At 41.6% G+C, this 14,912-nt stretch overlaps 1 protein-coding gene across 12 annotated transcripts in view; it reads right to left on the reverse strand.

Annotated features, from left to right (window-relative positions):
• LOC106999014 (uncharacterized) overlaps positions 1-14,912 on the reverse strand; it is a 240,779-nt gene that overhangs the window by 114,383 nt on the left and 111,484 nt on the right. For 2 of the 12 annotated variants that reach the window (XR_013418210.1, XM_078004508.1), the window contains exon 2: positions 13,234-13,374. The exons of the other annotated variants lie outside the window; for them this stretch is intronic. The gene's annotated coding sequence lies outside the window, so the exon portion shown is untranslated. The remainder of the gene's footprint in view (positions 1-13,233; positions 13,375-14,912) is intronic. 12 annotated transcript variants of the gene reach the window in all.

The following is a 14,912-nucleotide window of genomic DNA, read 5'->3' on the forward strand; positions in this document are numbered from 1 at the left end:
GGATCCAAGGTCAGTCATGACAACTTAACACTGCCTACAAGACCCTGCTGGGTCTGTCCCTGCCCACTTCTGCAGCTCCTTCTTGCTTTCTACATTCCAGCCACACTAACCCTGAAATTGTGTTCTTGCATTTTATCATGTTCCCTTATGCCACAGGGTCTGTTTCTTCTGCCTGAAGGGTGGTTCCCTCCCACTGTGCCTGGGTAACTCCTACCCCACCTTCCTATAATAGGCAGATTTACTCCCTTAGGGGAGCCTTTCTCAACCACCCTGACCAGAACAAATCCTCCAAAGATGTATTTTCACAGTCCACACCTCTCCTTTGGAGGACACATTGCACTGGACACTTTGCATTTATTTGTGTAATTATTGGCATATGTCTATGTTCCACACATGAAGATAGCAACGATAACCTTCTCGTTCATCACCACATATCTAATGTCTAGCATGGTGCTGATACCTAGAGGGTACTGAATAGATAGTATCAACTGAATACATAAATGAATCACCCGAGTTAGGGTGCAAGTCATGACTAACATCCTCCTACCGCTTCCCTGGGGCACCTACCTCATGCTGCTCCTCCCACCTCTTGAGCATAACCACAGTTGCCTCTGACTTACAACTTTGCATCACAGTTGGGCACTGAGATCAGGAGTTTTGAAAATGGCCAGGCGATCTTCTGTGTTGACTGCCTCTCCACTCATTTGGGCTGCTCTAATGAGCTTGTTTAGTACCCAGAAGAGCCATAACCCACTGCACATGCCTACTGTCTTTAGTTCATCATACACGGTCATAGTTTTGAGTACATCCCAAGGTTTTAAAATCAGAGTATTTCATCTAAAACTGTAAATGTATGACTTATCACAAAAGAAGACCTGTCATTCCATAGGGCAAAAAGTCATCTTGAGTTAAGTAGCAGCTGTCCACATAAGAAAGGATGGGTGATCCATAGTTCAGCACATCCCTGTGGGTCTACTGCACTCGCTCAGATGGGCCACCTGAGTCCTGAGTACAGCAGAGTTGAGGCTCCTGCTGTAACTGCCAGTAAGCTACCAACAGGCACATTTGTTCCTCTCTTTCTTCTCCTCTTCTGTATAATAAACTCTAAGGAACGTCTTCTAGGGGGAGAAAAACATGCAATGGTTTAAAAACAGTGAAAGAGCAATCTGACAGCTCAAATCTCTGGTCGTGTCTATCAATGCCATCTTCTATAGGCTGTAGCTGACCAAAGCAATGTCAGCAGCCTGGGATCCACTTAACTGTCTTGATTTGGGTGGGCCAAGGATGAAGCCAAGCTATGAATGTACTGTCAATTTCTCTACAAAAGCCAAAACTATTGCTGTATTCATTCACCAGTTGCTTTTGTTTGTAGAATGGAAGTGAATGTACTTAGCAGACCCAACAACCAAAATGGTACCATCTGAAGTCCGTGCACATGAATCTTTTACAGCCTGACTTCTCCCGGGAACTTAAGTAAATTCCCTGGGCTTGTGACCTTCCACTGGACACAATACAAAGGGTCATTATTTGCTTGATTCTCATGCTTGAAGGAAAAAAAAAAAAGAAGGAAGTCCAGATGAAAGTTAAAAATAGGGCATGTGAATTTAGTGCGAGTTTCTCTGGGATCATAAGTCTGGTAAAGAGAAAAAAAGAAGGAAGAAAAAATAGACACCATATTAAATGAGCTTCCAGGAAGAATGTTATTTGCTCACAAATATTTATCCAGAGAACTCCTCAGACTAATTCCTCATTAACAAAAGTGTCCTGGAATGCAGGTGGAATTCATCAGAGCAGCCTCAAAGGAAACTTGAGAACTGAACTCAGAAAAATCCCCAGCATAGAGACATTGTTCCTGCTCTGTGCAACTTTCCCAATTGCTCTTCTCCTTGCTACTGAGTATCTTTTGAATAATACCTAGAATACACAGGCACACACACATACATAAATATCCCCCACACATCCCCCATACATATGCGGGGCTTTCTGGAAGTTAGAATTTTGTTTTGGGTCATATGGCTGAGACAGAAAAGAATAAACATGCAGTTGCCAAATTCCATGTGTCCATAGTAAGAGGGGCCCCTTCTTCTTTGCAGATACGATTCACTTATAATAAACAAAGAGTGTTTTCTATAATTTTGTCTGCAGGGAGGGTTAAATCTAAACTTCCAACCCTGTCTCAGAAGCATTATTGCAATCAGGGAATTATGTCACAGGTGGAGACGTGTCCCTGGGAAAGAAAGCATCTGCTTCCATGCAAATGTCATCAGTAATAAAGAAAGATGGGGAAGCCATGTGATCCAGGAATTGGATCGTGTCCATATCAGGTCTGCTTTTCAGTTGTAAAAACAGTAAGTTACCCTCGATTCGTCTTATGCACTGGGTGAAAACCTTTTTTTAAGCTTTACCAGGTTCCAGAAAGAGGCAAGAGCACTTGGCAAAGGCTTTAGAAAATGATCGTTTCTTAATTCTGCTACAAACTCCAAATGCCACTTCCTGGTTCAGAAGCAAGAGGCTTGGGGGAAAATAAGTTGGCGCTCATAAAAACACTCAAAGGGCATACTGGTCATCAAACAGCTCTGAGCAAACTGTATTTGCAAATGAATCTGAAAACATGTGGATTCAATTTTCCTTGAAATGCCCAGAGGTTAAAAAATTAAAGGGAAAATGTTTGGCAGAAAGAGCCTGGGGTTTGGCTATGTGCATAAGTTTCTGAAAAATAAATTGATTGTTTTGCCGGGGAACAAGTATTACCTGGTTCCCCTTCTCAATCACATCTCTAACTTCATTATCAATGGCCCCATTTCTGATTGTGCCTGCAACGTGGACAGAAGAGTTGAGTTCATTTGGTAAGATAGCACATTTTATTCATTCCCAGCATGTTCTTGTGTGTGGCAAACCCAGAATTTCAGAACTGTCATGGGTTTCAACTCTAGTAACATCGTGGCAAGAAAACCATCTGCTAGCAAAATTGTTTCTTCTTTGCTCATTGCATCCCATCTGCCTTCACCCATCAGGTTTTACCCCTCTTTTTCCTTTCTTCAGTCCACCAAAATAATACCTTTATTATGACCAAATAAACATAGGCCAATATGGAAGTGCTTTAGAGCAAATCCAAATTGTTTTAAAAGATTATGAAAATAGAGTGGGTGGGGGAAAAATTACATCTGTGAAAAAGCAGTGATTAGCCTTAAAACAATGTGAGGCCAACGGTACAGAGTCCCATTTACGAGATGATGTGTGTTGCCCGTAAGTGGCTGTTCCTGGTCTCCGAGGTAGCAAAGTTGTCACATGGTTCTGTTGTTGCCATGGCAATAATCTGTAATTGTGCAGAAAATCCACAGAACTAGTGAGCAACTCCTTAGTGGATTGGGCTGAAAGAAAATCAAGCCCGTGAAAGCACTGAATTGATGTGGTTATGAAAGTGCGTTGGCCAAGCTGGCTTTCCTTCCCCTGACCCCCATCTAACTATGGTGAACGCCCTCATGTATGTATATTTTTGTCACTTCTGTGTTCATAACCGGTGAAAGGTATAAATCCTACTCAGCTCAGGAAAAGCCTCAGCTCACTCCTTAAAATTCTGAACACACAGTTTGTAATCTACAGGGTGGGAATTGTGGCTTTTTTGGCTGCTGGAACTTCTTGACCCCAGACTAGCGTTGAGGACCAATGCCTGATTTGTACATCTAAGTGAAACAACATTTTAAACACATTAGGGTCTCCCCAAGCCCAGGTGGGTGTTTTCCCCCGAGCAGAGGCACCAAGAACATGCTGGGCAGGCGAGTGAAGCTCTGAGGATGTGTTACCCCTGGGTAGCTTGGCAACAGAGTATACACACATGTACAACACACCCATCTGAAAACATGCCAATACTCCCTGCCTTTAAGCTAGCTAATACAAACCATGCCCAAAATACAGCCGGGAAATGGAGGGTAGGTGGTATTTCCCCCTCCTGCGGGGAAATGCTGCATGACATGCATAGATGCTGCATGACATTTATGCATGTATCAGCAGTCAACCCCAAATAGTTGAGGGCATGAATGAGTGCGGGGGCCCCTGACAGAAAACTGAACAGGAAGAGAAGCCAGACAAATCACTGTCATGGTCCAAAGAACAGTGAGAATCCCATGGGAATGCAGCTTCCAAGCAGATCCCATGAGAACATCTGGGATGAAGACACTCACGCCAGGCCCTAAACCCAGACTCATTAGTAAGAGTGCTTCATTTCTTCTCATTTTTAAATTTATCTTCTCATATACCATAAGTATGATTTTCTTTCCTTCTGCACATTTTCTTACTGGGAGTAGGAAAAGGATGTTGGAGAATGAACATGAAGCTGTACATTGGGGTGCTTTCTCCTGGATACCTTCTCATTTGGGATTACTCAACTACAAGCAACAGAAACTCATTCTGCCTAATTTAAGCAGAGAGGAAGGTGACATAGGAGAGTGAAGGACTTGCAGATATGGGCAAGTATTGAGAATTAGGATAAGAAATGGAGAGGAAACCAACAGCTTAGGGGTTTACATAGCAAGAGAGAGAGAGAAAAAAATCTGATCACAGTTTCCTACTAGAAACTTTAGCTTCAACTATTTTTCTTTTCTGACATCTTTCTCGAGAGTCAAAGTTTTTGGGGAAAAAAATTCGGATGGCCTAATTTGGATCACGACTCCGATTCTTTCTTGGTGGGGGTGGGGATGTGTAGGAGGAGAAAACAGAGAGTCTAACCCTTAAATAAGAGTCTCATCAAGATTCCACAGAATGGGAGGGAGAGAATTTTTCCAAAGAAAAATTAAGGTGCATTTATGGAAGGGGATTGTATACTGTGATGGATAGTCGTGGCGTTGGCATGAGAAGAGAGAATTCGACAATAAATCTTGGAGGGAAAGTTGCAAGATGGAAACGCCAGTCATTCATTTCATGTTAGTGTGCCTGTGCAGAGATTTGCTAAGCAAAATGGGAACAGAGATGTAGTAGATGGAGAGTGAGTGAGAGAGCTAGTCTAGAAAACATTTTGTTTGGCATCTTCTTCCTGAAAGAATCAAGAGGAAAGACAACAACCTGATTTGACACCAGCTATGCTAATGGGGCAGACTTCCTGCTAGTCAAAGCTCCCCATTAATGTCCACTTCTCAGCATGTCTGATTATGGGTTGAAGTTGACCGATCAGCAAACTACTCAATTATAAGCCCATCTTCTCCCTGTGGTGCCACTAATTAAAACAAGAACCATGTTGCAGCTCACACACTCCATGGAGTTCTACCTTCCAAAAGCTGAATTAGTCACAACAATTAGCCATTGTAAGTGGAATTCAGCCTCCTTTTTCCTTTCCTCAACCCCACTCCAGTTTGGTGTGAATTCATCTCTGAAAAACCTTCCCTTGGGATTAGTGATCTCCCTGATACCCTTCGTGTGAGATAGAAGCACACGTGGTGGCAGATTTGAAACACAACCCCAAAATGCAGCTATGTGGAAAACTCAATGTTCTGGAATGCCCTGACCTTTTGTCCTGCTAATCATCATGTTTTTCCCCTGAAATCACATCTTGAAGGGTATTCCTACATGTACTTAATTTTTAAGAGGGAGAGAGGGAAAAAAAACCAACATGGATCAGTACCCTTCTAATAGCAGGAGATCTGTTCTGCAGACAGCTGGGACAAACTGTAATCTTTTTTCTTTTTCTGTCTTGATAAACGTAACGGGCCACTTTGGTAATTTCAGCTGTAAATGCACTTCTCTATAACAGGATGATGTTTCCCAGTGCAGAAGAGGAGAGAGAAAAGATGTTGAGAATCAGTGTGATGACAGGACAGAGGTATAGGCGCTTGCTACATAGCCACAGAGCACATCCCAAACTCACTTGAACATCAAGCCCATGGCTTCCTGACCAGAGGGAGGAACTTTTGTAAACTGTTCAAGGTCCAGTTCAAATCTCCATTAGTATTGAAATCAATATCCCTGGCTGGAAACAAGATGACATTTCTGGCTTCCTTCCAAAGGGACTGCCAATTAGCCTCCAGCAGAAAGATCCCTGCCCACACTTCTCTTAATGTTCCTTCTTCCTTGAAAAGAGGCAACTCTAGATGCTCTTGCCTTTTTATACAAACTTTTCCATTCAGCATTTGATAGCTCCATTGTTTTCTTCCCCAGATGAAACGAAGCAGAAGTTTCTCTATCAAAATATTTTCTTCTCAAAACAGCTGTGCATACTTAAAAGTTTCTAAGAACATCAGTTTGCACACAATTGTAGAAGAGCAGACCATCCTCAGAGTCATTGCATAAATTCAGTATTGTTAAGTGAGAATAGAGCATATCTAAATGTTTCATGGATCACAGTGGTTAAGTGCCTCAACAATGGAGTCAAAAAGACTTCAGTTTCAATTCTGAAATCACTAGTTAATATTTTGCATTTTGGACAAAACTTCTGAGTATGTGGCCAGTCAACATGGGAAGAGGGAAGGGATTTCTGGAGCTCTGGTTCTCTTGTGTCATGCTTTCGGAGCACCTGCACTGGGCTCCTGACAATCTGTGTGCCTCCATCTTAGCCAGACCTCTCTGCCCCTTCGTTCCCACCACTTGTCTTCAACAGGGTCATGTCTTCAGTTCCACTTCCTTTACCTTGGGCAGGCTGTCCAAGATGGGGTATGGAGAAGAGCTGCAGATGACTCAGAAAATCCCACTTATTTATCAAGTTTCTTTATCCCACATGGTTTCAGCCAAAATGAGAAGGTACTTGTTGCATGACAAAATGGAGCAGCACACACACACACACGCATATACACACAAGCTATACTGTTACACTCTGACACACAGACACATGCTGACAGGAAACACTCAATGACTACCTGCTTATTAACTCTTGATGAGACATCTTAGAAATGAAGATTATTTTGTTTATCTCACATGTTATAGATTGATCTAGGATAGGGTGACACATTGATTTTAATCAAAGCTCTGGTCAGTTCAGAGAGGGAGAGATGGAGTCTGCTGGTGAGCAGTTTACTCGACTAGAGTGCTTTTCTGAGAGCCCACACTTCAAGCAGGGAACAAGAGCTAGGCTGGGCTAATGAGGATGCTAGAAGGCAGGGAAGAGTGATATTAGGATGGTGGGTGGGTGGAGAGCAGGAAATGGCATGGCCGGCTCTTACACAGGCTCATGTTGCTCACTGTCATATACAATAAATCTGCTCCAAATGTTAAGAGCAATTAAATAAAAGAGAGAATACGAATGTGGAAAAAAAGCTATTGTAATTGGATATTCCAGAACTTGAGACTCGGGCATAATGTTTTTATAATAGTGTATATAAGAGTCTTCTCTTCAATAGCCTAACAAGGATTAAGTAATTGAACAACATTATTTCAAAATATTTTCTGGGTTGGATCTTATGTTCCAGCATCTCAAATACACACAGTTCCAGTTATGAGAATCTGTCATGTTAGGACAACAAGATCCAGCCTGCAGAACATCTGGCTTCAACCAATGTTCTCAATCTTTTGTTTTTATAAGCAGTAAATGTAGAGGGCCACGTTTGTGTGCTTGGGTGATTTGATTCACTGAATGCACACATAATTTTGGCCACTCGTTATGACTAGTGGTCAGAGGTACCTGACTTCAATCCTTAATTGTTAAAATGATTCTGTTCTTTTCATTTAGTTACTTAAGTTTTATTTTAGGGCCCTGGTGTCTACATAATATGCTGTCATAGGTTATGATTCAGTCATTTACAGAAATACTTACTGAGAACCAACCATGAGGCAAGCTCACTGCTCTCACAAGCTTACAGTCCAGCAAGGGAAACAGACATGAGACAAATCAATACCTAAATGGTTACTTGATTACAGTTGTGAAGAGTGCTTCAGAATAGAAGAATGAGGTGCCATCGGGGAGATGCTCAACTGACCTGAAAGTCAAGCAAGTCGTCTCTGAAAAAAGCAACATTTAAACCAATAGCTGACGTGGTCAAGTGAAAAAAGAAGAGATGGAAGGAGAGAAGGCTATTCCAGAGAGAGAGGCCAGCATGTGCCAAGGCCTAGAGACAGAAGGGAAGAGATGTATTAAGATTCGAGGAACTGGAGAAAGGCCAATATGGCGGGGTTATGGGGCAATTTGGAGAGACTGGCAGAGGAGAGCGAGGAGGCAGGCAGAGTCTGTGCTGAGGATGAAGGTAGAGGGGGACCTAAACTTTGTTCTCAAAGGTGCAAGAGAAACTTGTTGATTAGGCTCTGAGAAAATACTTATAGAATGTATAATCACTCCTTGCAGTTTGTTCTCACTACTGGCAAGAGAAAAAGAAAACACTCTTCAGGGTTTGTTCTACTCATGGTAGAACAAAGGACTATGTTGGCACAAAGGACAATGAATTTTTTTCATCAACATTTTCAAATTTCAGTCATTTTTGACCTTAATGATTTTTGCCACACTTTCCTAACACCCATATCCTAGTTGATATAATACTGTTCTTTAAACAAAATCCTCTTCTTTCTTATGCATATTTACTTACAAAAGGAACCGTAAATCAGTACTATAAATGGAAAGTCAGTATTACCTGCCGTAAATGGAAGGAACCATGGAAATAAATAGAACAGTAAAAAAGACAACGTTATCACATACTTAGTAGCTGCTGTTAGTCTACCGGAGTTCTCAGCCTGTGGCCTATTCTCTATTATATAAAAAGAGAGATTAACAAAAGATGAAATAGGGAAGATATACTAATCCCAGAAGACCTCTTTCTTCCCTGACTCCACTAACTGGTTTCAAAGAGAATTAAAGAGAAAGTAATGTTCTCACTGTGCAATGCAATGTAAGTGATGTCAAGTCAGTGTGCCACATTAAAACATTCACAAACCACTGATGGCATGTGGCCCATATTTGGGGAAACAGAATTATTTCCTAGATAGTAAATGTAAGCCCAAAGCATATAGTCTTAATTCATTGAACGAAGGAAGGCCAGCCTTTGCCATGGCAGTGAATGTGTACCTCACTTTTTGGAAATGAAGTAGACGTTTGATAAACTAGGTGACTTTTCTTGCAGATAAACATTATTATGGAAAAAATATCAGTGATGCTTTATCTGGATCAGGATTTGGCCCAGGTTAACCTTGAGAATAAGCTGACCATCCAGAGAGAGTAGCCTCAGAATGAATCACATCATAGAGCCAGGCAGACGGAGGGCTGATGTCACAGCGTCTAGGGTGGATAGGATTGTGGGGACCACTCTTAGAGGTCAAGTGGAGTCTGACAGCAGCCACAGGAGACCTGTAACCCGTATGAGATAGACAAGCTCTTATGATTGTTGATGTCATGTTATCATTGTAAACATAGTTGCCAACTTGTCACTGGCATCAGCAGAGTAAAGTTGTTGGCAGCAGGAACTAGGATTCAAAGCCTCAATTCACATCCTAGGGAGGGTTTGTGAAAGCCAAGGAAGACCCAGGTCCCAGAGGCAGCGGCTTATGAGGCTGCTACTCAGACAGATACTGAGGCACTAGGGGAATTGAAAGAAAGACACAGTCATTGAATCTGTAGGCATTTGGCCACCAGGAATGAAGCAGGAGTTCTGTAGCCCTGGAAACAAAGACTCTCAATATAGAGGAGAGTCTGGCTGGGCCTTAGTTTCTAGAAGCACAACGTAACTGGTTCAGACCCTGAATCTGCAATGAACCTGCAGCATTGGTATCACCGGGGAACTTATTAGAGAATCTAATTCTCTGGCCCCATCACACACCACTACACCAGAAACTCTGGGAGTGGGGTCCAGCAATCTGTGTTTTAATAAGCCCTCCAGGTAGTTCTGTGCATGCAAAAATTTGAGAGCTACTGATCCGGAGGAAGCGATGAGAGTAAGTCTTAGGGAAGAACAGGGCTGCTTCCTTGGTAGAAAAGGAACATGCAGGTGTGCCCTCTGTTCAGGATACCAGTTAATACATTGTCCAGCTCCTGTACTGATTTCTCTTTTCTGGGTAGTGACGTCTCACATTTTAGCAGTTACTTTCTCTGCCCTGCTACTGTCTGTATATACACAGATAAACATAGTTGCAACCTGTAGTTATAGGACTCTCTCAGTAATCACTGTTAGTTTTTATCTATTTTTTTTTTTAGGTAGGCACTTTTGAAAGAATTTAAATACATGTCCTAATCTATCTACTGTGGTGGGTAATTTATGAACATCTTTTAAGGTTTTTGGTTTGTTTTGTTTTAAATCAAGGGCTTCTCTTTATTGCCCCAAGCCTACTGAGAAACTCAATGCTTGCCCAGTGTTCGAGAGGATAGCCTGCCTGCTGCTTCTCCCTCCCCATCCATAATGCAGATGTGGAGTAGGTTTGGTGAGAGGATGATGTTGCAGCCAAGACCTTGGTAGAGGGAGGCAACAGGAGGAGTTAGCATTATGACCACAAGATGATGGCTAGCAATAGCTGAAGTTACTTGCTTCCTTGCTCACATCCAGCAAGGGAGGGAATGGGATGTTTCTCTGAATCAGTCTTACTGGACCAACATGGGTCATAAACTCTCCCCTAGAATGACAGCATGCATTGATTGGCTATTTTACAGAAGTCTGGGTTTTTGAACCAGTCACTGGCATCTGATTACAATGATCAGTTTAACCAAATCAGGGACTTCCTCCTGAACTTGGTGTCAGCTCCTCCGGAGTTTTATGGGCTGAGCTTGAGAGAAAGATGAAACAAAGAAAAGGTGGGCCAAATCTGTGTACTCCAGTTTTCTACTGTGCTAAGCATTTTTCATTCATTTTCGTATTTGATCTTTACAACCAGCCTAGGAGGTTGCTCTTTTTACAGATAAGGAAGATGAAATTCAGAGAGGTTAAATAACTGACTTGCTCTGTGTCACCAGCAAGGTTGACAGAACCAGTGTGCAGATTCAGGTCCAAGAGACACTAGAGGCCTGCTTTTCACCTCTGTGCTGCCTGGTTAGCCACTGTATCTGGAGGGGAGCTTACATTTTAGCTTCACATGCAGGGTGTTCAGGGATCCTGGCACTAACCCAGCGAGGTGGACTCATTTTTACCCCATGCTGAGGAATAATGGGAAAACTCTGGAAAGAACTTGAGCTCAGCTCTCAGGTTTCCACAGTTATTTGTCTGTTGTTACCAAACACTAAAGACTTTAAAAATTCACTGTGGTCATATAGGAAAGAAAAATGACCTCATGCTTGCAACCACAAATCCAAAATGCTCTGGAATCTGTAAGACGAACTGCATTTTAATTAGAAAAGAGAAAGAGCGATGAAGACGTTTTTTGGATATTTTTGCAAACCCTCCCTTGCCTTGCCTTCAGGCCAAAATGTGACAAGTGCCCTAAATCTGATAACAAACACACACTTCTGAAGTCATTGTTAGCTTTCCTAAAAAGAAAAAAAGAATCACATTAGTTTTCTGTTACCAATAAGAGTTCAGGAATGCAGTCTTAAAATAAAGCACATGACAACACAAGGAGTATCCTCCATTACATTTCAGAAAGTAAAAACGGAGCTCTCAACCCATTTTCCTCTCTGCTTAGAAAGGTTTTTTTGTTATGTCAGGTCCTCAGAACCTTGAGCCAGGCAATATTGAAAAGCCTTGTGGTTTATTCCTAAAATCTGGTCATTGATTATTGTCAATGCATTACTCTTAATCGCTGGGTCCAACTTCCTAGCTGAAGATGAAGTTTTCCCAACAGACAATGGAGAGAAATAATAGAATATCAAAGAGCTACCATGTCCCGTGATTTGAAAATAGAAACTCTTGGCCTTTGACACAGTAGCTATTTAATTAAAGGGTGGTGACAGGCAAAGGAAAGCAGAGCTCTCTTACCTGTTACATGCTTACTATAAGGCACATGCTTTATTGACAACCTTATATGCATTATCTCATTCAATACTCTCAACAAACCGGTGTAATTGTTATTCTAGTTTATAGATGAGCATACTAAGATCTGGAAAAGTTAATTACCTATATATAAATTATAATGACTTCAACTGCAAGTAGGAGAATATGTAGCTGAGAATTTTTTTTTGTTTAATTATACTTTAGGTTCTGGGGTACATGTGCAGAACATGCCGATTTGTTACATAGGTATACAGGTACCATGGTGGTTTGCTGCACCCATCAACCCATCACCTACATTAGGTATTTCTCCTAATGCTATCCCTCCCTTAGCCACCCACCCCCCAACAGGCCCTGGTGTGTGATGTTCCCCTCCCTGTGTCCATGTGTTCTCATTGTTCAATTCCCACTTATGAGTGAGAACATGCGTTGTTTGGTTTTCTATACCTGTGTTAGTTTGCTGAGAATGATGGTTTCCAGCTCCATCCATGTCCCTGCAAAGGACATGAACTCATCCTTTTTCATGGCTGCATAGTATTCCATGGTGTATATGTGCTACATTTTCTTTATCCAGTCTATCACTGATGGGCATTTGGGTTGGTTCCAAGTCTTTGCTATTGTGAATAGTGCCACAATAAACCTACATGTGCATGTGTCTTTACAGTAGAATGACTTATAATGCTTGGGGTATATACCTAGTAATGAGACTGCTGGGTCAAATGGTATTACTAGTTCTAGATCCTTGAGGAATCACCACACTGTCTTCCACAATGGTTGAACTAATTTACACTCCCACCAACAGTGTATAAGCATTCTTATTTCTCCACATCCTCTCCAGCATCTGTTGTTTCCTGACTTTTTGTTAAAGCAAAGCTCTGCAAATTTTTTTTGAAAAGGGCCAGATAGTACACATTTTAGACTCAGGATTGGGGGGGTAGTGGGTGTAATGTCTCTGTAAAGCTAACCTAACTCTGGCATTGTAACATAAACATATCCGTAGATAATATGTAAACAAAAGATTTGGCCATGTTCTAATAAAACTTTATAAGAGCAGATGTTATGCTGGTTGTAGTTTGCCAAACCTTGGCTTTAAGCAATGCTTCTTAAACTATCTGCAACAAATACCAGTTAATTTTTTCTCTAATTTCCAATATATCATAGATTGATACTTTTATAAACTATAATAAAACGAATTCATAGAAAATGAAACAAAGAAGATATTTACATTCCTTAAATTTTTTTTTTTTAGAATCAGTAGCCATAATATTACTCCATCATATTGCTAGAAAAGTTCATAAACAGTTACGATTTCTGTGCTTAACTCAATGTGGACCAGTAACAAACAGTTCATGGAATCACACCATGCTATGATTGATGCTCTGAGTAGCTATGCTTTAAGGATCGGAATATTTCTCACCGAACAATAAACCCACAAGGTGGGCAGTTCTGAATGTTTAGCCATGTTCTCAAGGACCCAGTCTTCTTTCATCTCTCCATTTTGTGATGCTCCACATTCGTCTCTCTTCCAGGTTCAAGATGGGGGCCCCTGTTATTGCATCTTCACACGTGATGTCCCAAGCAGGAAGACAGGAAGAGAAGCAAAAAGGGATTTCTTCTTTGGCTATTATCTCTTTTATTGAGCAGGATAAACCTGCGTCAGGGAGCAGACTGCTCCTATGTTTCACTCACTGTGAGTCACATGACCCACACCTACACAAGTCACTAGCAAAGAGCAGTAGGGATGCCATAGTTGGCTTAGCCTAGGTGGATTTGTTCCCTTGGGCTGGATCCAGAATCACCTGATAAAACTCAGGATTTCATAAACTAAGAAGGATGCCACCTTCAGGACTGTGCTTAAGGAAACCTATCTATTTGCTTAAGAGTTGAGCTTGCAGTCCTGATCCAGCCAATTCATAAACTGTGCTCCTTCCATTCCAGTAGTCTCTCCCAGGAAAATAATTTTTCTCCTACTATGGTTCTGGCTTTGTGATCCATGTACATTTAGTCATTCATGCAGAACTTTAAAATTTATAGTGTGCTTCCATGTGTATTATAAAATTTGAATGTTAATGTTTACAACCTGTTTGTACCAATTTTATCCCAGAGGACAGAATTTAGGCCCAGGGATGATGTCTGAAATCACGCAACAAGATGTGGGAACATCAGAGCCCTGACTCAGGGCTTCTGACACTCTTCAGTGAGTTCTTCTTCAGGTATTTGACCATTTGCTCTGTACTGATCAGAGCATCAAAATCAGCAGCATCAAAACAACAGCCAGCCAATCTAGGCAAAAGGTCAGTACAGACAATCACTGGTGTGAATTGACTGATTGTGCCAATAGAATTGACCCTCTTGATTGCATTGATATGGACATTCTCATGTAGGTAGCCAACTGTCCTGGTGTTCTTGGGACTGAGGGGCTTCCCAGAATGTGGGACTTACAGGTTTCAAACCAGAACAGTCCCACTTTTCAATTTCAAAACAGGAGAAATCATAGGAAAACCAGGACAAGTTGGTCCCCTTAGTCTCAGCCTCTGTCTGCTGCCAAAAACATGCTTTCCTGCATTCTTTGCCCTACGAAGTTCACAAGCCCCCAATTCTGTTAGCAAACCAACAATGTGTCTACTTTTGTTTTGTAAATGACTTTTTCACATTTAAAATATCTAAATAAAGAGAACCACAGGTGTATGTTAGATATTCTTTGCTTCTTTCACAGTTGAGAATTACCATGGGAAATTAGTAGAAATCGTTTTCCTTGGTTGTGAGGAAATACATACCAAGCCCAATGTAGACACATGGCAGCCAATGTCAGCACTTAACCAGTTGAGTGGAATATATTTAAAGATGTTCCATCCCCTCCACTGGTTCTCCATAGCTGGTCTTAGACAGTCTGTTAGAAATCACCTAGGACTCTTTAAAAATAAAAACTGCCTGGGCTCTCCCCTGGGCCTATATTGGGCAGGACGTGGGTAGGTAAGGGATTATGGAATGGGTTTGGGGCCAAGGGACTTGTGCTTTTCACAGAGTTCCCCATGTAATTCCTGACATGCTGCCAGCTTCACAAGCAACTGGCTAGAATCTGTCATTCAACCTTTC

The sequence above is a fragment of the Macaca mulatta genome, chromosome 6 (genome assembly GCF_049350105.2).
Source record: "Macaca mulatta isolate MMU2019108-1 chromosome 6, T2T-MMU8v2.0, whole genome shotgun sequence".
In the NCBI taxonomy this organism is placed as follows: Eukaryota; Metazoa; Chordata; class Mammalia; order Primates; family Cercopithecidae; genus Macaca; species Macaca mulatta.